This window comes from Tribolium castaneum, chromosome 2, assembly GCF_031307605.1.
Source record: "Tribolium castaneum strain GA2 chromosome 2, icTriCast1.1, whole genome shotgun sequence".
Lineage (NCBI taxonomy): Eukaryota > Metazoa > Arthropoda > Insecta > Coleoptera > Tenebrionidae > Tribolium > Tribolium castaneum.
This window is the reverse complement of record NC_087395.1, coordinates 22,497,863-22,524,930: the sequence shown is the minus strand read 5'-3', so window position 1 is coordinate 22,524,930 and position 27,068 is coordinate 22,497,863. Positions and strand designations below refer to the sequence as shown.

At 38.8% G+C, this 27,068-nt stretch overlaps 1 protein-coding gene and 1 long non-coding RNA gene across 4 annotated transcripts in view; one reads left to right on the top strand and one right to left on the bottom strand.

Moving 5' to 3' along the window:
- Positions 1–27,068, bottom strand: part of mmd (mind-meld) — a 161,461-nt gene that overhangs the window by 132,876 nt on the left and 1,517 nt on the right. The window lies entirely within an intron of this gene.
- Positions 14,896–20,664, top strand: LOC135265304 (uncharacterized). Its single transcript, XR_010332906.1, has 3 exons — positions 14,896–15,009; positions 20,429–20,519; positions 20,572–20,664. It is a non-coding gene; the product is annotated as an uncharacterized LOC135265304 (long non-coding RNA).

Sequence of the window (27,068 nt, the reverse complement as noted above, 5' to 3'; positions counted from 1 at the left end):
TCTGAAAATTTGAGTAAAGTTGTCAGTCTCGGCCATTAGCGAAAAAGTGGCCGCTGTTACGCAGAGCCGGTTTAATAATTCATCGGGTTTCCGGTCTGTCGGCCGGAATTAATAAAATATCAAAACGAGTCACACACAAGATAAGCCTTTTCCGGACACATGCAATTTCCGCTAATTTCGAGTGATATCTTCGTCGAGCGAGCGTTTTTCAATCAGCGCTGTCAGAAGATTGTCTGCTTTAATAAGCTTTTGTGTTGACTGCAATGAAACTTGCACCGGATGCACAGATAACTTTAATCCCTCATCAGTTCCGTGTTCATTTGGCACATACGTACATCCGGTTGCGAAATTCAATCTAACTTTCGCTAATATCAGCGGAAAAAGGGACAATCAAAAATTATCGTAAAGCTCGGCGATTGTTTGAAGTTAGGGCGCCAGAGGTCTCGTCTAGCGTTAACTTAACGATATATCCCCATACAAGACGATGAATACAGCGTGTAATTTCTGAGTATACTCGCCAGTAATGAAGTTATCGATCGTTCCATTAGACGAAAGTTGCGACCTGTCACAGTCGCGTTCCTTAGCGGAATGTGGAGGAAAAACAGTGCTACGTATATGTTTACAGATGGTTCCGTGCAGCGTAAACATGTTTATTTGCATCGAATCGTATTTATTGCAGCTTATTGGAATATGAAAGCTTTGAAATCGTACAGAAACGGCGAAAACAGATTCGCTATTTCGATGAAACGGCCATTCCAAGGCGTTTATTTCAAACGTACTGTCGTAAAATGGAATTTAAGACTTCGTTCCTTACTCCCTGGTCAAGAGAGAGAGGAATATCACTAATCAAAACCGCCCGATTTAAACCGACGTGAATCGGTGACACTTTAACTAGCCATAAAAGTTTAAACACGGAGCGAAGTATCTATTATTTATGGTATTTATGAGTGGAACTTATAACGACTCACAACTTTCTATCACGGTTTATGCGCACTTTGAAGACCACTCGTAAAATAATAATTGCCAAGGAACCTCAAGCACTTTACGTACGAGCTTGACGTGCAAGAAATGGAAGCAATTTTTTGTTCTCTTGCAATCCCGACTTGACCAGGTTGGAACGGTTTCGAGCGGTTGCTTTCTCTTAGACTTCCATCTTCCAAGTCATCCACTCCTTACAATTTTATTACAATGTTGTTGACTCGTTTAGCAAGTCTGAGAAGTAACTCAATTTGCATTCGTAGTTAGGCGAAAAAAGTCTCTGATGCAATTAGAATATCTGAGAGCCGAATACGTGCCGTAATTTCGAATGTCAATTACTTCCCCGGCTCGAAATGCAATACTCTGTCGCCACCAGAAATCGGTTAACAGAAACGCTCTTGGCCGGCATAACTCCCAAGTTTGTTTAAAGCCTGCACATGCAAGTTTTCTCATTACTCGGAGACACACTTTACGGCTGAGGCATTTTTTGGCGGTGTAGCATTGCAATTTTCTTCCGAATTTATGCTGGGAAACAATATGAGGGAGATGTGCGCTGTGTAGCGGGAGGTAAAATTTAATTTTCCCCAAGACGTTTGCAAAAATTTTTCGTCGGGATTACTCCCGCACCAATTACCATTCGTCGACAGCGAAATTCATTCCTGTGATTAACCGGAAAAACGGAAAAACCGGCCTGAATAGGTCGCGTGATGTTTGAATAACCGGATTGATTAATCGTCTCCGAATCGAAACTCAAACATGAAATATAACTCGGCCGAGTTTAAATACAAACAATTTGTCATAATTTTTTCAGGACGACGGGCTCCTATCCATCTTCTCGTCCCCGTAGCATGAATAAGCAAAGGTTTTAACGGGCGACTTGATTTCGAGACTGCAATGAAACACGTTCGATTCAAACGCGATAACTTGGCGGCAATTTATGGCGGCTTACGTATTTGATATATTTACTTTTGGAAAGTTGCAATACCTGCTGCTTTGTTCCAGGGCCTGGTTTTGCGTCGTCTGTTCTTAAAAGCTTTGCGCGATTAAAATTGTCAAAGTTCCACACAAATACTAAACAATAATTAATAGTGTTCGCTCTGCATAAGATAAATTATTCAAACAATGAAACTTGTCGTCTCCCACGCCATGAAATATTGCCGTACTCAAAAAGTTGTACGTCGAAATTTCCAAAATGACGCCACGAAAAAATATTGCGCACGTAAATTATTCACGTGTACAATAGAAAATGGTAATATTTGTTATGTACACCCAGGCCCGACTTCTATAGCTTTATCTCCTGCCAGACTTGACGTCAATTCACATTACGCCGTATTGACGCATACTCCGCATAGTGGAAAGTCTATTGAAATACTTGAGGACCACATATTTTATACTTTGCCTCTTACCCTCTCCTTCTAATGAGATCCGCAAACCTGAAACATCTACTTTCACTCGGCGCCACAACGAACGACAAAAATCCGAACAGCCGTAAACCCCAACTCCCGCTTTTGGGCTGGTCTTCAAATGATCAAGAAAACATAAATACTTTCATCCTTTCACAGATTCCGCAATTAATTTGACTCATAAGCGCCGAAGTTTGAACAAGAAATTTCAATTCATTAATTTTCATTTTATTTTTTTTAATTATGACTAGTTTTCTTGGTCATTTCCTTATTTTCTATTTTTTTTTTCAACAAAAACCTATATTTATACCATCAAAAACAAAGTTGAATTTGACTTTTTACCCTGATTTTTAACCCCTAACTTCTAACTCAGATTTTCCAAAAACATCATTTTTTTTAAAATGAGTCGATTTTCAAGTTTTAGTCGTTGAAGTTTATTGAGTTTGAAAAACAGCCCATTAAGGTTTATTGAATAACACAAACAATAGATGAACTGCTGATATCTATTCATTTTTGGTTGTTCACTTTTAGTTGCTTAATATTTTTTATGGTTCCAATGTATAGAAAAGTTTTTCTAAGAAATGAAAAGAAAGATTGAAATTCCATACCTTATTATAATGAAAATCGAAACAGAATGAAAAGATTCTAATTGATTAAATAATTCTAAATGATATTATAATTTATTTTGATTCTTGTGGTCAAAGAAGTCTGAAAAAATAAAAAATATCAATTTATTTAGAAACCAGGCAATAAAAAAAGAATACAGCTCAACATCTCTCTAATTTTTTTTTTAATTGACGTGTGATAAACTCACATCTTACTTTCAAACTGATGTATGTATTATAAGATTATTATTGTTTAAACAATTATCAGGAACACCTTGTTTGTGTGATATTATTTCTCATTCACGAGATATTTTCTTTAATAATTCATATTCTTCTTTATCAAGAATAACATTAAAAAAGTATTTTTTTTATTTTAAATTGAATTGTACAGGTTGTCTGAAAGAAAGGCGGTTGCACAGTGGATAAAATAATGGTGGGGATTGGAGCTCGTCTTGTACAGTTCTACTGTTTACATATTTTTCTTACAGATACTCGTTGTCTATCTCCTGCGTATTTCGCGGCCTTTTTATTTTAAACACCCAGTAGATAATATTCTCTTTTAAATTTAGGGATATAAACTTTTCCAAGCAAACAAACGTACATATATAATACATTTACTTTATTCTTTATAGTTATTATAATAACAAAAACTAAAAAAACTATCAAATTATAATTTTATGTTGTAGAAATTCATAGACACCTCTGTAAAATCCTGCACAGGACATACACAACGAATTGGAACATACTCTGCTAAACTATTGCAGTTTTTTTAATTCTTCGTCGTTGTCCGGCAACGGAATGATGAAATTCTTGCCGCTTTTACCTATTTGAACAAAATGGAGAGTTCGATCTCTCATTTTGTAAAAGACTCTCCATGCACATGATGGTTTATAATTTCGTTTCACTTGTAGGACATCATGTATAGTCACATCTTTCTAGCAGCTGCGTAAGAAAAGTTCTTGGCGTTCTCTATTTTCTTTTCAGACAAACAGACACATATGTATTAAAACATACTCCAAAATTCGGATAATCTCCTAATAATGCTTCTTTAGAAGTCATACTGCTTACAATGGCGGACACGAGCAGACACGACAAACAACGTTGAGTTCATCGATCGTATTTAACTGCGGCTACGCAGGCGTGGAGAAGAGATGATAGAAAGAGGGGCGCATTGGTTATTATTCAAATAATCTTTTGGTTTTTAAATAAAATATTTGTGGGAAATGAATTAAATAAGAAACGATATTAAACCAATTCATTTAATAAAATTTTCGGTTGTTCCAAAACACCTAAATGTATTGGGACAATGAATATTGAAAGTACCAAAATAAAATTTTTCTTCAACAGTTAAAAATAAGAGTGAGAGTTTTCATAATTACAGTTAATTATATCCATAATTTATTAGAAAAAAATCATATGAAAATGATTACAGATGATTAATTAGTTTTATTGTGTGAGCAATAAAACCGCATTTAAATCCGAAATCTGTCAAGTCAAATTTATCAGGTTTTACTAATGAATTCGAAATATTATCAAATCCATAACACTATTTCTTTTTTTTTTTTAATACATACTTTATCATAAAATATATGTTTTTCCAGAATAAGTTCTAAATATTGCATCAATTCTTTTTCCTTTTGGTATTCCTAAATTTTTAATACATTGACCATTATATCCATTAATTAAATAATATACATTTTTAACAACTATTAAAACACCACCTGAAGGTCTTTGATAAATATGTGAAATTTCTTGAAAATCATCTGGTAAAAAATATAAATAATCTGTAATTATTTTAGGCTCTTTAAAATACGTCATGTCACATAAATTACCAACTGTTGAAAAAAAATGTATAGAAAATCAGAAAATGGCCAAGGCCCAGTTTCTGGAAACATATTTAACAGAGAGATAAATTCAAACCACAGTTAAACGTACCAACGTCAATCGGATACGCTCTACGCTAGCAACTAACAAAGATAAAATTTAACTGAGGTTAATCTGAGCTAAAAAGTTGTTGCGGGACAATTTTTATTACTGCACGTGTTAAAACTAAATGAAAAGTGGTAAACCAGACAGAAGGATTCCGTTTAAAATTATATATTGCGTACTTTTATGTTCCAGCAGTTATTTATGTTTTTGGACTTTTGCTACATTTCATCCATCTTTATTGTTCTATAAAAGCAATATTTCTTTTATAAGATATAATTTTGTTGAAAAGTCGCGACATAAATCAAAGCGAAGCAATTCAGTACTTGTATTTTTGATACCATCCCTCTTGTCGGTTGTTTGGCCAAAAGAGTTTTCATTTTGGGTTTTGCTTTGTGCGTCTGAGGCGCTAATTGGATTTTATAAACCGCGCGGCTTGTACTTGTGCATAATCGCAATTATATTGAAAGTAACATCTGGGCCACTTAAGTTAATTAGTTCCATGTGTGCCCCGGAGTAGGTGCAAGATGTCGGCTGCACGGAACGATAAGGCGCTTCTTGGGTTATTGGCAATTAATCCGTCCTTAGATGGGATCGAATTACCCGTAGCTCGGCTGGAGCGGTTTTCATAAATATGGATTTAGGCGAAACACACATGATGGTCGTACGATCGCAGAATCTTTGTGCGTAATCTATCGGGGATTACCCTTCTCAACTGACAATTAGTTGTTTACCAGCGGCCAGATTCGATGGGTTAATCGGCGCCGCTAAACCGCGGATTATCGCCGATGGAGTGGAGGCTGCTTTTTTGATCGTCTTGGCTCCCGAGGGAGGCGCGGACTCCCCAAGGTGCCGCGATGCATCTCCGTCGACCTCGGATGTGAGCGAGCATAAAAAGACCAAGTAATGTTCCTCCGGAGGGAGCGCTGCCGTCTGGAGACCGCGTCGTAACGTCGCCGTGGAAATATGAAGATAAATCCGGATCTTCATTTGTAAGCGCCATTCGGGCGCTAATGGAAGTCTAAGCCTCGTTGGAGCCATCGAAGAATTAAATATTCCAGCGTTCGGGTGTTTTAAATACCAATCCGTTGTGCAGACGAGGAGATTTATCTTAATTTCGCGCCAGAATATTAAATTAACATGAGTACTGGATGTTGGCCGTCGGGCCTTCTAGAGAAATTTAATTTTGTTTCGTAATTCTCCCGGATTTAAAAAATGTCGAGGAGTTCCTCTTCTCGCTCGAATTAATTCGGATTTTTCATTCCCTCGGAAAAATTATCCAGGTTTCGTGCCAATTTTGTCCGATTCCCATGCAAACATTTTGCGAGATTCCCAGTTTACAATAAATAAAGTCCCAAATGGGCGTTGGTCTCTTTCTTGTCCCTCTTTTAAATTCCCATGTGTAGCCATGGCTACAAGTTCGTCTTTTTTCCTTCATTTCTTAACAAACAAGCCAATGAGCGGACGGACGCTGGAAAAAAGTATTCGTTCGGAAAGTTCGGACCAAAGGCCGATTCCGGTTTTTTCCTCGAAAGGACGGTCCGTTTGTTTCAATTTTTCAAGCATGTAAAATTGATCGCTTCAAAGTCGGCCCAAGTCCGAATGATCAAAACCTAGACGAGCCGGGGCCTCTAATTGGAATTTTTCCTGTTGACGGTGGGTTTTTAGCGCAGCCCTGGGAAATCGTGCACAATTACGACTATTTACGAGCGCATTCCGCCGGGACGAAGTTAGATTAATGTAGGAATTTGAGTGTGGCATTGTCGGTGCGCTTTTGACGTTGCAACCTGTGGTGCCACCGCCACAATCCCAGATAATTTCGCCCTCATGTGAAGGCACATTGAGCATGGCATACGTAATACCATTCGCTAATAGAGTTTGGGGATTCCCCCGCTGCACGGATGGGTCTTGCGGTAAACAGTTAGTAAGTTGTTATCGAAATTGACGCAAACTTTGCTAATTTACTTTATAAGGTTGAAATTGGGAACGGCCCTACTTAACCTAATAAAAGTACTCGACGGTTTAAAGACCGAAATTAGCAAGTTACACACCAACTCGCATAATTCTACTATTTGCAGAGTCTGGAGGAGAGTGCGCAACTAAAACACAATGATCTGCCGCTGTTTACTCGTCGGGGTGAAGGTTTTACGTGCACGCTAACTAAATAAAACATTTCAGCAATTTCGGCGATATGGCGAAGTTGCGCCGTCTGATTTTTCGGACAGTGACCGTTTAAGTCAATAACTCACCGAAATTAAGCAAACACCGGCCAGAAATTAGCTAATTAAAACGCTTCCGGACGGAAAAACAAATATTTTTCCGCAAAATCACAAAAAACTTAACAACAAACACATGCATTTGCATCGCATTAAAACAAATTGACACATCCAAAGCGAACTTTAATTAAAATTTCACGTAATTGGATCCAGCCATTGCGCATGCAATTTTTGCCTAAATTATTCACTCCTTGGTCGAAATGGAAAATTCCACATCGTACGTCTAAATAATTCAAGGGGTTGTCACGTTCCACTTTTCGTGAAGAATCGCGCGCTTCATGATGTATCGTCTTGTCAGATGCGGGACAAGGAGCAGCACCGGCTTTCTAACGACCTACAACGAACGTTTCTCGAAATAATTATCCGTAATGGCGGCCATTTTAAGGTGGCAGCTGTCGGGATAATTAAATTGTAGTGCCTCTTAAAAAGGACCGAAACGTCAGTTTAAACGCCGCTGTTTACGTCGACCTGCGAAAGCAGCAATTGGACATTTTCATGCCGAAAATGTTCCGATTCTAAACTTATCCCAAACCGAGTAACAATCTAGGTTCGAATCTGAACCGAATATAGAGCTCGGATGCTCCAGATTTTTTCGAAAGTCGAAAATCTCAGAAAAAAAAATTAAAAATCCGAGCGTGGTCAAATTTTATTGGGAATTTTATTAGATCCGAAATATTGGATTCGGTTCCCGAGATTTACCTAACTCTAAGGGATTTGATTTTTTCCGCGTCAGATTCGACTGTGGATTTAGGTTCAACCCAAAGGCAGTACTACTTTGTAGGCTCGCTAATGTGGCGCATGAAGAAAATCCGATCTAATAATACAGCGTGTTAGGGAATAGTTTAGCGAAAATTTATATAAATTTATATAAATCAAAAATGCAAAAAGTCGTTCTGAAATTAAAGATCTAGAATTATAAAAATTAGCGAAAATTTTAATAATATTAACAAAACAGCAATGGTAAATTATGTTTAATGAAAGAAATAACTGCAAATAAACTACCAACAGCCATACAATGGCTGTCAACAGGTGGGTTAATAAAAATTTCTGAAGAAAGTACGCACTTTTTGGAAAAGTGATAAAGGGTTCTAACTCGTCTGATCATGACAGATTCACATACGAAATGCGCTAAGCCATTCCTTAACACCCTGTGTATGGTCGTAGTAAACGAGAGTATCCTAGTTGTATTGATCGGTAAATCAGCGCCATAACTCCAGGCAATAAACAACTAATTACAGGAATAAACCTACAAAATCGCCAACAGAGCCGGTAATGCACCTGTATGTAATTCAGTGGCATTCCGGGTTTATAACGCTTTAAAGTTTTAAAGAAGAACGCTCTGGTGAAAGAATCGCGACTTGACACTTTGGTAATTTGGCTGTTGATAAAAAGCTGACGTCAGTCGAAGAGCGTCGTTATCGCGGGTTTACCTGAGACGTCGCTGGTTTTTCGAGACATCATCTGCGCCCCCCTCGGGATATTATGCGGACTTACCTGGAACAACAGAATTCCATTAATATTTTATGAGATCTATAGAGAGCTTTTTATTTTTATTCAAATCACGTAACGAAATGGACTTTTTAAGCAAACCGGCTACTCAGAATTAATAATGGATCCATCACAATATGTAAATAAATTTCGGTGAAGTTTATAAGATCCAGCGTCAAATATTTCCGAAACAACAATTAAAATGCAAAATAAGCCGTCGGAGCATTTCTGTGGGTTTGGCGAGCGCGCGCGCGTTTTTCCTAAATAATAAATTAACGCTTTTCAATGGCAAACTTCAATTACTTTGTGCCGTTTCGAAAAGGGATTGTTAATACTATTAAAAGATTAAGGTCTTTGTTTTTGCCACTCCAAACCTTAAAAGCGTCAAATTAATTTACTTATTGTGCGCGGAATCTATCGGATCCCCGATTCCGCTCCCACTTTATGAACCCGTCCGGATCGGACCGGACTCGTCCGTTTTAAAATTCAATATTCTTCTTGTCGGAGTAGTAAAATTGTGCTTTAAAGCGCGGTGCGACCCTGGGGATGTGTACAATCGATCTCTACAAGCAAGGATCACCTCCCCGAGCGAAGATTCAACGACACGATGTTCCATTTAGAATCATCTTATCCACTCTCCTCTATCTTTTTATCTGCTAAACAGTCTCCGGCACGGCACGGGTTTAAACAGCAGCGCGTTCTGAATCTAATAAGGCCATCTCCTCTCATTATCTCGTCCGATGGCAATATTTGCTCTTCCGACGATATAAAAGCCGAGCCATCAATCCGCCCCACACTTAAATCCCAGTCCAGTGAAAAAATTCAGACGCCATTTCGTGAATTGTCTGACGAAACGTTGCTGCGGCAACGGTGTAGGTGTTGCGCCGCACAGAGACAGGTGTTTCAAATATAAGAAAAATATTTTCCCCGGCAACATGTTCTCTCATATTACATTTCGATTTTATGCCCACGAATAGACTCCACTCTGTGTGCCGCTCGCCAATCGTTATTCGCAGATTTTCGACTGCTGACAGAATACAATTCGCTGGCTACGAGGAGCTTGCCATAAGTAGAGCTCCTTTACTGGGAGAGTTGGAACACTAAACGTCAAACCGAGCCAGTTTTGTATTATGTGAATAAAGTGTAAATTTTTCGATATTTATTTTAATTTAAGAAGTAAGTCATCTAAGGATTCAGCGCTAAAGTTTGAAATTATGTTTTACCTTTACGTTTATCTCTTTTTCTCTCGAAACAAAAGGTGTTTTCCCTTTATTAAGATGTGCTCCTACGTTTACAATTTGGTGCCTTTACGTACTTTTACCTTTTGCCACATTATTTTCTTATGTCTGTCAGTTTTATGCTCTGCTTTACGCTTACACGTCTATGTGTTCTCTCATTCTCTTATTTTTGCTTACGTGTTGTTTCACTTACCTTTTCTACACTTTTTTTCATAGAAAAATTGTCACCCTGATCCGGGTGCGAACACCCGACCTCCCCCGTCGTGAGTGGCGCTTATACCACTGAGCCACCAGGGCCCCAAGTACTGACCGACTTTTGCAGATATTTTAACACAAACTTTTTAAATAAATCAACATTACAAACTATTTACTTGCAATAATTCACCTAAAACGCAAATACATTCAGTTCAAAAGTCGGCGAATTAGCTCGAGAAAACATTTTCTTCCACTTTTTTTCAATTTAATTATCCCGGCGCATCCACCATTTTTTACTATTCCAAATTTCCACTCTCGGTGTTTAACATTTTAATAAATACAGACTTTTGCAGATATTTTAACACAATTTTTTTAAATAAATCAATATTACAAACTATATAATTGCAATAATTCACCTAAAACGAAAATACTTTCAGTTCAAGAGTCAACGAATAGGTCGAGCAAACATTTTCTTTTACTTTTTTCAATTTAATCCTCTAATTTTTCTTCAGATTTCATCAAAATATACCGGGCGTATAAGTTGATTCTACAATTTTAAAATTGTTTTTACCTTTTTTATAAGTTTCAGCACGTTTTTGACCGAAAATGGACACAATTTCTCCAAAAATCACTAAACTTGTGTATTTTCTAGTCAAAAATAGTGGAGGTGCGCAAATCTTACTGGATTCGCAGTGGCCATGATTTTTATTAACAATGTTTTTCGGGACTTTACTATACAAACTTAGTTAACTAAAAATTTTTAGAGATAAATTAAATATTTTCGTTTAATTTTTATTATAATTTAAGAAGTAAGTCGTCTAAGGATTCAACGCTAAAGTTGAAGTTATGTTTCACCTTTACGTTCATCTCTTTTTCTCTCAAAACAAAAGGTATTTTCCTTTTATTAGGATGTGCTCTTACGTTTACAATTTGGCGCCTTTACGTATTTTTGCCTTTTGCCGCATTATTTTCTTATTTCTGTCAGTTTTATGCTCCGTTTTACGTTTATACGTCTATGTGTTCTCTCAATCTCCCATTTTTGCTTACGTGTTGTTTCACTTACCTTTTCTACACTTTTTTTCATAGAAAAATTGTTACCCTGATCCGGGTGCGAACACCCGACCTCCCCAGTCGTAAGTGGCGCTTATACCACTGGGCCACCAGGGCCCCAAGTACTGACCGTCTTTTGCAGATATTTTAACACAAACTTTTTAAATAAATCAACATCACAAACGATATAAGTGCAATAATTTACCTAAAACGCGAATACATTCAGTTCAAAAGTCGGCGAATTAGCTCGAGAAAACATTTTAACTAGTCAAAAATAATTTAATTCTCTAATTTTTTGACAAATTTATTTAACTTTTTGCCAAATTTGCTGTGTAACACCACTGATTTGTATCTATTTGTTTTTTTACACATTTCAATAGACGTATATGAAACAAAATTTCGAAAATTGACATTCAGTGTCCCAACTCTCCCAATATAGGAACTCTAGCCATAAGTTCCTGGAATGCAACCAAGCGGCGAGAATTTCTGCCCTTCCAAACATTTTTTATTTAGGAAAGGGATGAATAACTCAATCCCTTTCCGTCAATTTCCGGTCCTCTGGAATGGCGCATTGTCTTGCAATAAAGCACACCTTTGCGGGCCGTTTTGGCTGAGAATAATATTCTTTGAGCCAGTTCGCAAAATGTTTAAAGAGCACCTCGTCCAGTGGTAATTAGATAACTGGCGTGAAGCGCTGGCGTCGGCTGAACACGTAAAGATGTGAGATTATCCCGAAGCTTTATGTCTTAGTCATGAACCGCCTCGTAAAAGCCTACCTAAAATAATAATTCTAACTCCGAATATGATAATAACTGTAGGTATGCGACTTGATTCACAAAGCTGCTGTTAGACATTATTAACTAATTAATTAAAGGATTAAGTCGCGGAAAGCCTTTTCTGCGAAGTAATTCGGTTATGAATAATATATCGCTCCGCGCGCGGATCGCATAGAATTGGATCAAACCGAAAATGTAAAAATTCAAACTACCGCACTTACTACATCTCTATATTTCAAACGGTTCAAGGGACCTGAGGGGTTTAGTCGGTGGGCGAATTTGCGATATTTTACGGCCAAATATCCGAGTCATGTAAATTTACTAAGCCCCTAAAATATCTCAAATTTATGTGAGTGTACTGGTGGAAGTTTATGTTGGAACTATTAAGATTGAAGCCGGCTTGACCTTCACATCGGGAATTAGAGAAAGAAGCGAAACGCCGGTTCAGAACAAGGAGAAAGCTTTTATGTAGATGAATTTAATAAGCTCGCATAGAGATGAGGGAAAAGTGCATCTAATACTGAGGGACGGCCGGATTTAATGGTGAAAATGGCGGCGGTATGACCAACTTTTTTGCCTTGTCTGTCGCAAATTACCCTCGAGCTCCGATAAGATAAAGCGCCGGTGTCGGAAGTCCAAAAACATATCGGTGAAGGGTTCGGATATTAAAATGCCACGGAAATTTTGCCGTTTATTTTTCGAGTCACATTTTGCAATAATTCGGTTTAATTATGTGGCCCCGGGTCGCCCAGCCCAGGTTTTGGCGGTAATTGCGTCAACGCCGCAACTTGGAAATGCCTAAATAATTCCATTTCCTTGCGGCTGTGCAAAATCCGTAAAAAGAAGCCGAGTAAATGTAGAATTCTTTAACACATTCCGCTAAGTGCTCGGATTCCGTTAGTGAATCAGCTGATAGCAGGTATGCGTGTGTGCGGAGCAAACGCCCGGATTACGGGCTTTCGTCAGAGCTGCGGATAAAATATTAACCCTCTGCTGTAGAGTCTCATCCCGGGTACTCTCGACGCACGCCGTACGCCAACAGTACTCTAATTCGCTGTAAATTAATGCAAATGGCTATGAAACGCGAAATAGATTACTTTAATGCAAATCGAATACGAGTGCATTCGCGAGCAAAGCACATGTTAACCGGCTTGAATTGTGTAACCCTCTATTAATATTTTATATGCAAATCCGTCACGCGACCGGTCAACACTCGCAAAAAGCGCACTTTTCAGCCCGCTTTCGCTCCACACCCTTTCATTTCAATTAAATCCTGGTTTTTGGTCCCGCGGCTGAAAAATCGATGTCCCCGTCGGGCCCAAGGTACACACAATGGCTAATCCCGAGATAAGTCAGGTCGGTACCGTGGAGCGAAATGAAGTGGGCTGTGGAGTGCGACAGTTGAGCATCGCGTTCAGCGAAGGCTATTGATCGAGGCAGGCCAGGACGATGGATAGGCCTGGACCGAATGTCCTTTGGTCTCAACGCGAAATATTCGAAACGGAGTTTGCGGCCTCTTGATAAGTTTAAGTTTGTCAGTGTCTTTCCTGTTTGCTCTGGACATATTCTCGACAAGTTTAGATTAGTTTTGGCTCGGCCGACAAGTACACGGCTTGAAAAGAGGGCGATTTTTTCCTGCGGTTGCGTCAAAAAAGAAAAACCTGAAAAATCCGCGCCGGAGGTGGTCTTTTATGCAATACGTTCGGGCTCCTGACAGCAAATTGCCAAAATAAATCTAAGGCCCACGAAGAATATAGGCCATATATTTAACAGTCGGCTAACAGATTGCGTTCGGCTACAGACACGCGGATCCCTTGCAATTGCGATTTTTCAAATTAACGGAAATTCTTCGGTCATTACTTGCCCAACCAAAGCACAATGTGGGGAGTTTTTCCGACAACAAATAAAACTTTTCAAATCAGATTCAGTAAAATATTCAACTAAAATGAACAATATTCTATGTAATGCACAATATTTAATTTAAATATTTATTCTGAAACTAAAAAATAGTTTCAGAGCCTCCGTTTGCGCGGAAAAATTGATTGTATCGAGTGAGTTATCGTGTATACAAAAAATCAGCATAAGATTTTTAAGAGTACGTTTGTAAGTATGTTTGGTGTTGTTCCTGAACTAAACATTGTACAAAATCTCGTTTAAAACTTTGTTAGATGCTAGAAATTATGTAGAATTATTAAAAAACGAAGTACCGGAATCGATAAATGAAACTGTGGGATTAGGATTCATCTTCCAAACTTAGAACTGGAAGAATTAATTTTTTTTCGGTAAAATGAGTTCTAATAAATGATTTTGTCTAAAAAGATGTATTTATAGACGTCATTAATGCACTCTTCTTCTTCAATACGCAATTTCTTCAGTGATTTTGACGTTTAAAAATTTATGTGCTTTATGTAGCCTTGCTATCTCTCGTTCATTCTTTAAACAGTATCGATTATTATTATTCGTTTTCATGAATAAATTTATTTATTATGCAACTATTAAACACTAGGCTCTAGTAATGTTTTTGTGTTTTATTGAGAGACCTTAATGATACATAAAATTTCAGGGAATTGCTTTTTTACAAAATTATAGAATTCAAAATTTGAAATTTTTTCTGATATACAATATATACCAGAAACAGTGCCTAACCCTAAAACACTGTTAAAAGGATGTTTATCCTACGATGATCAAAATTTGGAAAAGTTTCACAACTTAATTAGAGAAACAGATTAGATTGCGGCACTAACCCGGCGCATCCACCATATTTGGTCTTAATTTAAAATCTTGCCGAATAAGTTTTCACTTTTCACTTGTTCCGCACTTGCAAAAAATGTTCACTTTTTGCTAATAATAGAACTAGTTGTGAGACATCACATGAAATTAACTTTAACTTCATAAAATTTAACGTTAAGCTTTTATACAATGTGTTTTAAAACGGTTGTTAATCAAGTCACCCATGAAATTGAACGTAATGTGTCGCTTATTTTAATTTATGAATGCCGTCAAAATCCAAAACCAAAATCCAAAAACGAAAGAAAACACAACAACAAATAAACAACAAAGGGCAATTAGTGAAGGTAAAGTTAATCGAGTAAAGTTATGAGAAACGTATGCCAATTTTTCAGTACTTTTATTAGTTCAATACTATTATAGGCAGAAAATATGAAAGCTGTATTACAAGTGGGTTTTATCGTAACACCATTAAAGAAATTTCGGATACTTTTAGCACAGCGCGAAACTATTTGCTTATTTTTTCAATGCGGGAGTTCCTTTATATTTTTCGAGTTTACTGTTAATTTTAAGTTGTTTAAACATGCCGGTTGTTGCGTGAACGCCTTGAGATCATAAAAATTTCGGCCGCGGTCGGTTTTGGAACGAGTGACAGTTGGCAAAGCAGCCCTCGGAAGAAGTTAATTAAGATAAAATGGGACATCTCCAGGACACTAGTCCAAGTCTGGCTTTGACTAGCTCTGAAATTTTAATACGTAGCGCTGAACGCTGTCCCTTGTAGTTTGAATATTCAAGTGGAACATCTTGGTTTTCAAAGTGAAAATTTCAGAAATATTTTAAAACCGTTCCATCATGGATGAGAGCGGAAAGCAGAACGAAAGCGACAAAGAATCGTCCGTTTAGTGTTAAATATTCAAAAAGCCGGGAAAAGGCTGAAAGTCCAGTCGATTCACGTCACATAAATAACAATCGCGTCTGTAGAGTAAGCAGGTTTGTTGCGGTCTCAATTTGTCACTCCATATGTTGTATCGACATGGTATGACGAGCGTATATGGCGACCACCGGCACCAGATGGAACCGCCACACCATGGTGACAGACCGACAATCAAAACGTCCACCCCGGACAATCATCATCACAATTACAGTTGCGTGGATGCCTCCAGAGGCGCTTAAAATAAAATATACCGTCGTAAATTCTTACGGCGCTTGAAAATTTGCGATGTTATGGAAATTCGATCGGAAATGACCGGATTTATAAAGAAAAACACATTTGCGGCCGCTCCATCCGCTACTCTAATAGAGCATAGGCGGACTTTATTTAAATTTTTATTATTATGCCGGTTTTAGGGCCGAATTCGCTGGAAACGAAGTGTGTGATCCGCGAGCCAAAAAGGGCACAATCAATAACGCTAGAAGGAACAATTATTTGACATTGGCTCAGATTGTAAAGTAGACAAAGGGAGTCGGGAACGAATCGTAAATTCCCGATGATTAATTGATAGAATAATAAAACATCGAACTAGAATGCTGTTTGTGCTTTCTGTAAAGTTTTTCGACGAGATGCTACATTTGGCCCGAAAATCTCCGCTGATTCATCTCGCAGAATCAATATCGGTGGTCCTAATAGAGCTCTTTGTGGCGGCACATTAGCTTGGCGGAATTTTTCCAACTTAATGCAATCCTGGAAGAGACAAGGACTGCGTTGTATCTCGTCTTGAGAAAAGCAAGACGCAAAGTAATTCACTTTTCTCCATTAAACGTCAACATCCTAACCGTGTTATGCACGGTCGGAGGCCATCAACGCGGACTTATCTAGCAGCGGATCAAATTAGGCCGCGGATTCGTCAATAGAAGAGGGATTCGATTAGCGCGCGGTCGTTTTTGAATAGCGGCTGTCCCGAAATTAATTAATTTTCTTTATGTTGACGCGTCTATGAAACGTTAACGAGACGTCTTGTTGGCAGTTTACACTGCGGAACCGTTCACAGGAAGACGTATGTATATTTAGTAATTCCGTACCTCCATTCCTGCGCTATGTAAATAGTTCAGTATTATTTGAAGACTGAGATGAGTACAAATTGTCGAATTTGCATTTACAATTTCGCTGGCATTGCGAAAAACTCAAGCGTTAACTGCACGGAATTCTGAACATAAAGCAGGATAATAAGACCGCCAGCACCCTAATGAAATATTTCTTAATTGCGAAGATCCCGCGTCCAGACATTAAAAAATATTAGCACTTCCGCTACGATCGAACAAGACGGGAAAGTAATTGGTTTCCTATCCGAAACGGCCGAGTCATCATCGTCCGCATAATTTGATGCCTAATAACGCAACCCTTGATCACGTCCGCAAAAAATACTAACTGATAAAACAAGAATAAAATTACTCGGCTCCGAGAATGATGCTTGCTAAAAGGGATGGAAAATAAATTTAAATCGGCCGAGATAACGGGAAAAATGGGTTAGGAACTAGCGCTATTATTTTATTCTTTTCTCCTTATTTCTTTCTAATGTAAATCACACTATTCCTCTTCGTTGTGTTTTATTTTAATTTGATTTATACGCCGCTTTTTGCTCATTATTCGGCTCATAAGAAACTTTTATTTATTTCTTTCACATCCGCATACTCTGAATAATGGGGGCTTTGCTCCTGCGTTTAGAGAGTCGAAATGAAATTTATTAAACCTGCAACTGTAGAGGAAATTCGAAAGGCCATCGAGCAACTCGTCAATTAGTCACAAACACTTGTTTCAGCGAAAAACTTTTATTCGATGTCTTTCAAATTAAGTTAACAGGCAGCAGGCGAGGAAAAAGGTAATAAAGGGAGTGAATGAAAGTGGAATCGGGAATAATTATGTGTCGGTGGATTTTTGGTGAAAGAACACCAAAAAAATTATTTTTTCGCGTCAGGCCTAAACCTGGACACGTCAGAGTAATATGCTTGACCCTTTAAGAGACCTTGTTTCAGAGGACATCCCATTGATGTCCTTTTTTCCGTTCGATGCCGCCGTTCCGAGATGAAAACAGATCAATTTGTAAATGTGTTAGAGAAAGTTTCTTACTCGACAAAGGCCACTGAAGACTGATGATCTAAAGAGTATAAACCCTTGTCACCGACCTTTTTTAAAGCAACTACTTTTGTATTCTCGGCACAATCGATCAATCAGCGGCCTAATGCTGTCAAACACTCTACACGAATAAAATATAACATATGTGCCGAATTTTCCAAAAGGGGGCTAATGAAACAATCTCCCTCCCCTTCACGTCTATCCCATTTCCGTTTCCTCACATTAATTAATCGCGTAATTTCCGCACTGTCATAATGCGGTAATCGCAAACGTTCACTTTATCGGCCGACCTTTGATTCTTTCTTAATTAACAGCACGCGGCAGGAATTAAAAGCTCGTAACAAGCGAAACGATGGCATGATTTTTATCGACGCGGATAATCAATCTGCATTCGACACTAAAACAGAAATTATCCTCGCCTCGGCAAAAAACCCATTTTCCCTAATTACACGTGTCGTTAATGCAGCCCCGGCACGAACACAACATTATCCGGCGATAAAAGTCCGAAAGCACCTCCCCCGCCGGACGATTCGTGTAATATACATAATTAAGTGCCTACGTCAAAGACTAATTGCCCAATTTCGGTGACTTTCAGGTTAAACGTCGGCCGCGATCGTTTCAAAAATTTATAACGTGTCCTCGTCGAGCCGATAATTTGATTACGTCCGCGTAATTAGTTAGGCCGTTTCATCTTCGAGACCCTTGCCTAAATCCCTTCATAATTCTGTTACACAGTTGGAAAATTCGTTGCTTTAAAACACGCAAATCGCATTTAGCGGCCGCGTCGGTTTATTTGAATTCAATTAAGGATGTGTGGGCACAAAAATATCAAAGCATTCATAACCCGCACGAACTCAAAACCCCAGCGAGGCGCGCATATTTATTAATGTGTGGACGGGAATTAGGCACGAAGAGGAGACCGCGGCGCCATCTCTCCTTCCGGACACCATCAATCTATTTGCAGTGACCTGTACTGACGCCTGGGAATTACACATAATCACAACCATGATTGCACAATCGTTTTTGCTCAAAGGGGGTTCCACAGATCAAAGCAGCGAATTAATTAGTTTGAATAAAATATGCTATAATGAAACTAATTTATGGAAGAAAAATGCGAGTGTCTGGTCAAATGCAGAATTTTATGGAACGGACCGAATTAATCAAAGCACACATCGGGCTCCAGCCGAGCGGAACAAATCGGACTAGAAAAACACCAACACGCGCACCTAACACAATATGATTTTAAATGTTTGCCTAAAATCGCTCGCAGTTCGCAATTAGTGGGCAAACAAACGCGAGTTGGGTTTTTGCGGCACGTAGCCGTCCTAGTTAAAGTGGAATAAGAAAGCATTCTTGGCGAGTTATAGAATTTTACGAGGCATAATTTTTTTAGTATGATCCACGGCGATAAAACGATATTGAGGTATTCTCCTTTATCGGCCGTAATGTCTCCTTTTACGGCGGTATTTAATATAAATTCGATAGTCATAACTCGGCGCGGTATTCAAATTTCGGCCCGGTGGCAAAATCAACGAATGTGGATTAATTTCAATCGAGTTTACCTAGAGCGAGTCTTTAAAACCGGTCAATAAAAATGTTGGCCGCATTCCAAATTCCTGCGAGACAACCAAGACGACTTACTCCGGCCCCGGGACCGGAATACAAATTCGCTAGGTCTCACCCCTTCGTACGTCCCTTATCGGTATGCAGCGGTGCAGGGCCGGCGCATCCGCCAAAAATCAACAAACGCAAATACAAGCCCAGGCCGGATATTGCATTCACCTTTTTCTTTTATTAACGTGCATAACCGGATTTTGTCAATAATTGTGGCATATATCCGTTCCGTGTTTTTGTTTTTATCCGGGCACTGTATTGATTGGGTCAAACAGTTGGATGGAAATGTTTAAATAAAATCGGGATCAATTCAACTCAAAGCACGAACAATTGGGGTTTAGCTCTGCTTAAGTGAAAACTATGCTGCACCGTGAACTGAAAATTAACTAAATGGTGAAGTAGCCGACCGCCGAGAGCGGGAATACACACAACACACATTTTAGTATTTGTATAAGCTGACACGTTATTTTGCCGCGAAACTAAACTCCTCCATATAAAGCACTTTGCGATTGATAAATCTCTGCCGCAGACGCGGTGTCTTCTTATTTAAGAATGTGCAGTTGAGGGAAAGTTCGGGAAAAAATGTTTACACGATACTAAACTTTATGTAGTATATTTTGTTTATAGCGACAATAAACGGTTTACTACTTTCCAAATTGAAGTTTTATAAAAACATTTAATTTTCAAATATTAGATTCGTAAAAAGCGACTTTTCTTCATATAGTTCGACTTTTATTAAAACTTCAAAGGTACGAATACTTTCCCGCGTTTATATTAGCCAGTGACATTTATATTTTCTTCCAGAAGGTCAAACATTTTACAACTTTGTCGCTCTTATCGTCGCAAATATGTTAACTTTATAGAACGTTTAGAAACATATAGTTTTTATGGCGCAAACATTAAGCTAAGATGGTTATACTACGCCCTAAAACTATCAATTTCCTCCATACTTCGAAACTTGTCACAAATGAACTTTTCAATAATTTAATTTCCAATTATTTTTAAACTCGTACTCTTGTACATTTTCATTAAAGGCAACAATTTATAGCCCAGTTCCGCCTATTAACTTTGTTATGTTTCAGCTTCTAAAGTTAAAAGAATTCTTTTATACGTTTTACGACACAGGAATTAAACTAATGTCGACGTTTGGTAATAAAACAACGCCAGTATCATGTTAGGCCAAACTTTTGCACATTTTTCTTTTATTAATTAATTAATATCGTAGGAAACTGACACCTTGTGCAACTGTTATTGAGAAACTTACTTTTTCCACTAGTTTGATGGAATACAACTTCCACTACAAATATTTTGTGTTGCCAAATATTTTTGTATTTGCTATGTATTTGGTGTAAATATTGCTTTTGGAACAACAAATTAAAACATAATAATTTGTTTTTCGTTTTATTATTTTACGAAATAAAAGTTAATGATAGTGGGAGCCAATTTCGGCGTCATAAATATTTAACTAGCCTTGCTTGTGAAAAACTCAATTTATTAGCTAGTGCTCCGTCGTCATAAACATTATTTGTGTATGTAAATTAAATGACAGAGCCTTATTTCGCCATTATTTATTCGTTTAATTTTCCCCCTTGTGCTTTGCAAAGCAAGTAATTTAGCAACTTAATAGTAAATCTTAGTTGTGCTCTTGTAGCCGGGTTTTAAAACAGATTTGCTAAAATTGAGTGCACTTAGATAATGGGAGCTATAAATGCTCCAAATCAATGATAAATTCACTATCGGCAGCGGCAACCAAAATACGAATTAATTTGGCCGTTCCGTAATGACTCCCCGTCGCTTAAGAATTCTTTCATAAGTTGGAGTGCATTCACGAATCCGTTTCAACAACTGCAATTCTCTGCAGCTTCTCAACGGCGCATTCGCCAAAGTCAACCTTGTTAAAAGCTTCCCTTTTTAAAACTGCTGTTTGAACTTTCAGCATCACTTATTTAAACAGAAACTATTCTCTAGTGTTTACTCCATAACTTTTGAATTTTTTACCGTTTCATACAGCGTCGGGTTCGCATGCACGCGCCCGTTTGATTTCTGATCGAAATTTTCATGCAAGTTTGAAACGCGCTACAGTAAATCTTTTTTAAGTGTGACCCCGTTTGGCGTAGCCCGCGGCCCTGTCCTGCAATTTCCCCGTGTGAATGTCGCATTGACCTGAAGAAGGCGGTGTCATACATCATGTTTGGCGGTTATGCATTATAAAGAATGGAGAAGAGTAAGAGCTCAAGGCATATGCTGACCTCGCATGACCCGTTCTTAACCAAAATGTGGCTAAATGAAAGTTTTATGCGGCACTGGAGGTCCATAAACCACTTTAGTGCTAAATACATTTCACGTTGTCAAGATTACTTTAAGGATAACCATTCCGGTTTTCAGACGGGCCGTAAAAAAAGAATGAGGGTTCAGCTTTATTTGATTATAATTAGGTTCGGTCGGCGGATCGATGAGGGTGAATTTTTTATTGTTGTAAATTAAACGGGCTTGGGGGCTTAATCGACTCGGTCGGAGTGTAATTTTGATTTAAATATTTATTAATTTGTTTAAAAATGCACGCAATTTGGGAGAAGAGGTGAAGAAAAGTGAAATTTCGTTTCTTACTTTAATCAAGACGGTTTTAATTAAGGCAGGACATTATTATTAATTTAAATTTTACGTAAACATTATGTCCTGTTTTATTAAGAGCGAGGCTGTTAATTTATATTAAGGCTGGGGACAGGTTGTAAACTAATAAAAAGAAAAACGGCCGCAAACAAGTCCGTGTCAAAATCTGCGAATTTATATATCGCCACACTTTTTACGACTTGAACTTTTCTCTCGTAATTGATAGTTGAGTTTTCTTTGTTCGAGCCTGCAATGGTGGTTGGGGACGTAATTGAAAATTTTTCCAAATTTATTCGAGTAGTGGAACGGCTGTAGTAACGTAGTTAGGGTGTTTTAATAGGCACGGCGTAAAAAGACTTAAAAATGATCTTAACTTTTAAGCAAAGTTAATTTAAAAGTTGCCTCTCTTTTTATTGCATTTTGAAATTAACCGAGTTTCTCAGTATTTTAAAAGCTTTTATAGAGAAAAATCTTAGCCGGAGATATTTCTATAGTCGGTGATAATTTATTTCGCTGCCGTTGGCAGATATTCACCGCTGCGTAATTTTTTCTTCATCGTTCTCTCTTCGTGAATAGTTTGTTGGTCGAACAATAACCCCATGCAAACAAACCAGATTGAAACGTACTGGCCGCAACAATCAGCCTCCTTTGTGTCCCCGTCAAAGAAGCGAATTAAACCCGGTCGAAGATTAAACGCAATTTTCGATTTAATTCTAGTTTTCAGCTTCGGTTCCGAACGAAATGCGTGACGTAAGTTTGCGGTTCGCCGTTGACTGACTTCAAATTGGCCTCCCTTTGCCGAATGATTTAAATTCATTATTTGGTCGGAAAGCTGAGTTTTACAACTTTGACGGAGCGAGAGGGACGCAATCTGCAATTTCGGACGATCGACCCGACGGCTCCAAGGACCCGCATTATTAGAAAATGGACGTTTTGCGGCCTGTCTCCAGACAGGTGACGCGGTAAGACCGAAAACCGACCCTTTCAGTCACGGAAGATTAATTACCGGACGACTTATTACTATCAACGCGACGGGGTTATTATTCGCCCGGCGCATCCACCAATTTTCAAAATTGCCATCTGCGGCAGTGACTTCGCATACACATTCTAACATAAAACAACATAAAAATAACAAACACTGAACACACATTTTACATTAAAACCGGTCCGAAAGATTTTAAAAATTTAATGGTGATAATAACGGCACTAAAAGCTGATCAACTAGCAGCATTTTTATTACAGAAAAACACGGCTGCAGTCCGTCCAATAATTTACGTCAGCAATCATACTAATAGCTGTTCTTTGATGCCGAACAAGCGCTTGGAGGCAACTGAATGTCCCCGAGCTAATATCTCGCCTAAATGCAATTTTGCAGTCAACATCACAAGTACTTTTCAAAATAAATATGTTGTAACCATTTGAGAAATTGCGGAGCTGATTGAAAAAGATAATCGAAATTGAAGTTTTGAGTGATGTTAAAATTTTTTTAGCGAGGTGTTAATTTATTTCTCTGGCTGGTCATTTCGCGGTGAATTTGCGAAATTCGGCGGCCCCGTCGATGGCAAGCTGCAGACGATGGCTCTGTTTATCTTCCAAATCTGAACGGTGGACGGGTGTTGCCGAGTTGACACTTTGTCAACAGCAGCAAACACGGGGCGGTTCGACGTGCCGTGTACTTCAGAATGCAAATAGATACTGTTAACATTCCCTGGCTACGCCCTGGCTCTATCGATTAATAACATCGATACGGAATGAGTAGACAAACGCAAAAAACACAAAATGACAACATTTCTTTCCTCTTCAGATATCGGCCGTCAATCAAGGTAGGAAAGACGCGCGCGCGCTCCAAAGGAAGCAAATAAAATAGGCACACCCTAAGTGGAGCGGCGGAGCGCCCTTCCTGGTAATTAGATGCCGAAACTTAATTTGTTTTTTATGTAAACATGTTTATCGAAGTGGAAGATGAAAAGTTCGGCTTGGAATCGATGTGGACGCCACTTTTAAACCGGACCCGAGTTTAATAACACACAATGGAACAATATGGTGGCGACTACACAGGTTCCTGTATTAAGCCATTGTACACAGAGGAACTGGCATTGTTCGAAAAGTTGTTTTTATTCGAGATTCGACCAAATTTCGGCCGCCGAACAATGGCCGAGGTGCTCCGCGCTCTGCAAACACATGTCAGAAAGCTCCTTAACTGTCCCCTTGAAGTAGAATTTTTTTCCAAAGCTGCAGGTGTCCAAGCCGCGGGCGATTGAACGTCTGCAAACTTATCGCGTGGACCTGGGTCACGCCCTAAATAAGAGAAATCTCAGAAAGCACAGTTGGCTGCCTCCTTGAACTTAATTCCGAGTCAAACTTTGCGAAATGCTCTGTAAATGTTTACAAAGTAGAGGAACGCAACGAAGCAAATACATGCAGAAAGTCAACCTCACTCCGTTACGCCGCTCAAGGCGCAGAGAAACGTCAACTTATAACATATTTAAACGATTTTTTGCCATCCAATCAGCTCGCGATTGAGAGCCGACCGGCAAGAGCTCATGCCTGATTTGTTATTGCCATAACGGCATATTTTATTCACAAGCCCCCTGCTAGTAAAACAGGGGCAAGGCGTTATCTGCTTACGAAATAAATTATTTTCGACACTTTTTACTTAAAATCGGGATGGTCGGTGGTGTGAGCCGGGCTCGGGCTGCAACTGACAAATCCCGCTTAATTTCGTGGAGTGAGAGGCGATTTGGGAGTTAGCGGCGGTTTAAAATTAAAATTAATCTGAAAAATAGATGGGGATCGAAGGGGTGGGGCCGCACGCACCTGGTGGCCGCCCCCGAAACAAAGCTAATCGTGCGTAGGAAAAAAAGAATAAAGTAACAGGGAATATGGCATTCTTTTGTGCGAAAATTGCAAGGCTTTTTGCGCCCACTTTGTCCTGAATTTGCCTCGAACGCAGCTCTCCCATAAGGGAGTTGTGTTCGATAACGATAAAGAAAATTCCCAGCGACGACAAATCAAAGACGAGTGGGAACATCACCTGAGAATACAATTAGCGCGCTGCACAATTATTATTTACGGTCGGGTGGGCGTGTGTATTGACGTTTTATTTTTGCAACCAGAGTGTGTTTATAAAGCAATCAGTTTCGGTTGACATGCTGATATTCTCATTACGGAGATATATTGCCCCTTAGTTCGACTTTTGAGCATCATTTATTATTCGAGCGGTTTTTTGAGTCGTATTGCGCCCCAGTTTTGCAAATAATTGTCTCGGATGCGAATTTCGAGCGTCTCGACGACGCAAATAATACAATTTTCACCGTTATTGCGTCTATATTGAATCAAAGCGTTCGCCAACGAACGAAAAATGTTTCACAATTTTCTAACGAAGTGACATATTGATTAATTGCAACGCAGTGACATTAAATTTACTTGGCTTTATTCCACCGACGACACAAAGACCTCGGCGTCGTTTTGTTACACCACTGCATTAATAACAAAATTATTAATCAGCCTAATTGGCATGAAACAAAAATTAAAAACGGGGAACAAACATCTGCACGCCGTTTAATTAAATTCGTTCGATTCTTCTTTTTCATAATTAAATTGCAAATAGAAAATGTTTCGGTGTGCGATCTTGATTTGGTTCCATAAATAGACGTCGAGATCGTTTCGGAACTTTAAAACAACAATTAATTAAATTTTAATTAATCGCTGCAAAAAAGTCGTACGAGTGATTAATGAGCGAGGTGAGTGCGTGTTTCTGGAATGGAATTAAGAAAGTCGCCGGAATTATTTTAACGGTGTTAGGCGAGTGCACTTTGGGCGGTTTATTAAATTATGTCAGCCCCCGTCTCGGTGATCCTACGCCAACGTTTTCCCGATTTGTGTTTTGCTTTAAAGTTTTCAGTATTGATTGTGGGGTATTTCGTTCGGGGTTGCTCCTCGTTTCCATAAAAACAATATTATCGTCGCGGATATTTGCCCTCGAATTGTTTTAATTCCGTCGCTTTCGCCTCGTTATCACTACATTCTCGCAAAGTGCTTGAAATTCTAGTGCAATTAATTAGTAAACAACTACATTTTCCATTACCATATTTTTATAGTTGTTTGGCGCAAAAGCGATGAAACACCGAACCGAATTGTTCGAAATGAAAAAGTACGTCTCGTTGTTTTTATTGTGGAGGATTGAGGATGCACCAATAAAACATCAGCGCGATTAAAAACAAAATTGCGAAATTATACAACCGGAACGAGTGTCATATTTCCGTGATTAAAAAGAGTCGTCATGTGACACATAAAACGTGACGGTTGAAGAAGTGATCCTCGTCATTAATTACGTAAGCCACAACATAAAAGCGCTGATCCTTCATTTCGGCAACGAAAGCGCCCTTCAATGATGACTAGGCCGCAATAATGACACATATATAACTTTAATTTGTCAATTTGAGCAGTCAGCAAAAGACATTGAGACTGGATGAAGCAGTCATCTAGGGGCGTCTTGGCGTCTTCGTCAGCACACGCCCTGACGGATGCCCTCGCCAAACTAAGGTAATAATGTCTCTCATTTGTCTTCATTTGCCTAAGACCTAACAAACATCGTTTACTTTGTTAGTGGAGATATTAAGAAAGGAGAGACTCCGTAATTTATTCACCGACATCATCGACGGATCGACCCTTGACCCCCGCCTTTCTTTCTTTCGTTCACGTCGCTCATTTCAAACGTTGCTCCCACACTTCCAATTACTTTATTAATTGGCCACGATAGATTAAAATTTCGAGGCGGAGTGCGTGCAGGTAGAAGTTTACCCCACATGCAGCATACAAAGTGTCACACTTGTAGTTTGATTGTTATCAAACTCAATAAAGACGCCAACTTCCCGTCCGCCTCGACAACAACAACTACTTAACGAAGCCTGAATTTATGGCGACGTATTAGCTAATACAACCACAACAGCTTGGGGCGAATTGTAAGAGCGTATGGCCCTTTGATGGCAAAGTTACGACGTGCGGCCCAATTGCTCGTCAAAATTCGATTTTTAATTGAGCAACTTTGGCTATAATTAAAGCTTCATCGGGTCGTGTGGGCGGCTGTTTGTTTCGATTTCGTTCTATCAA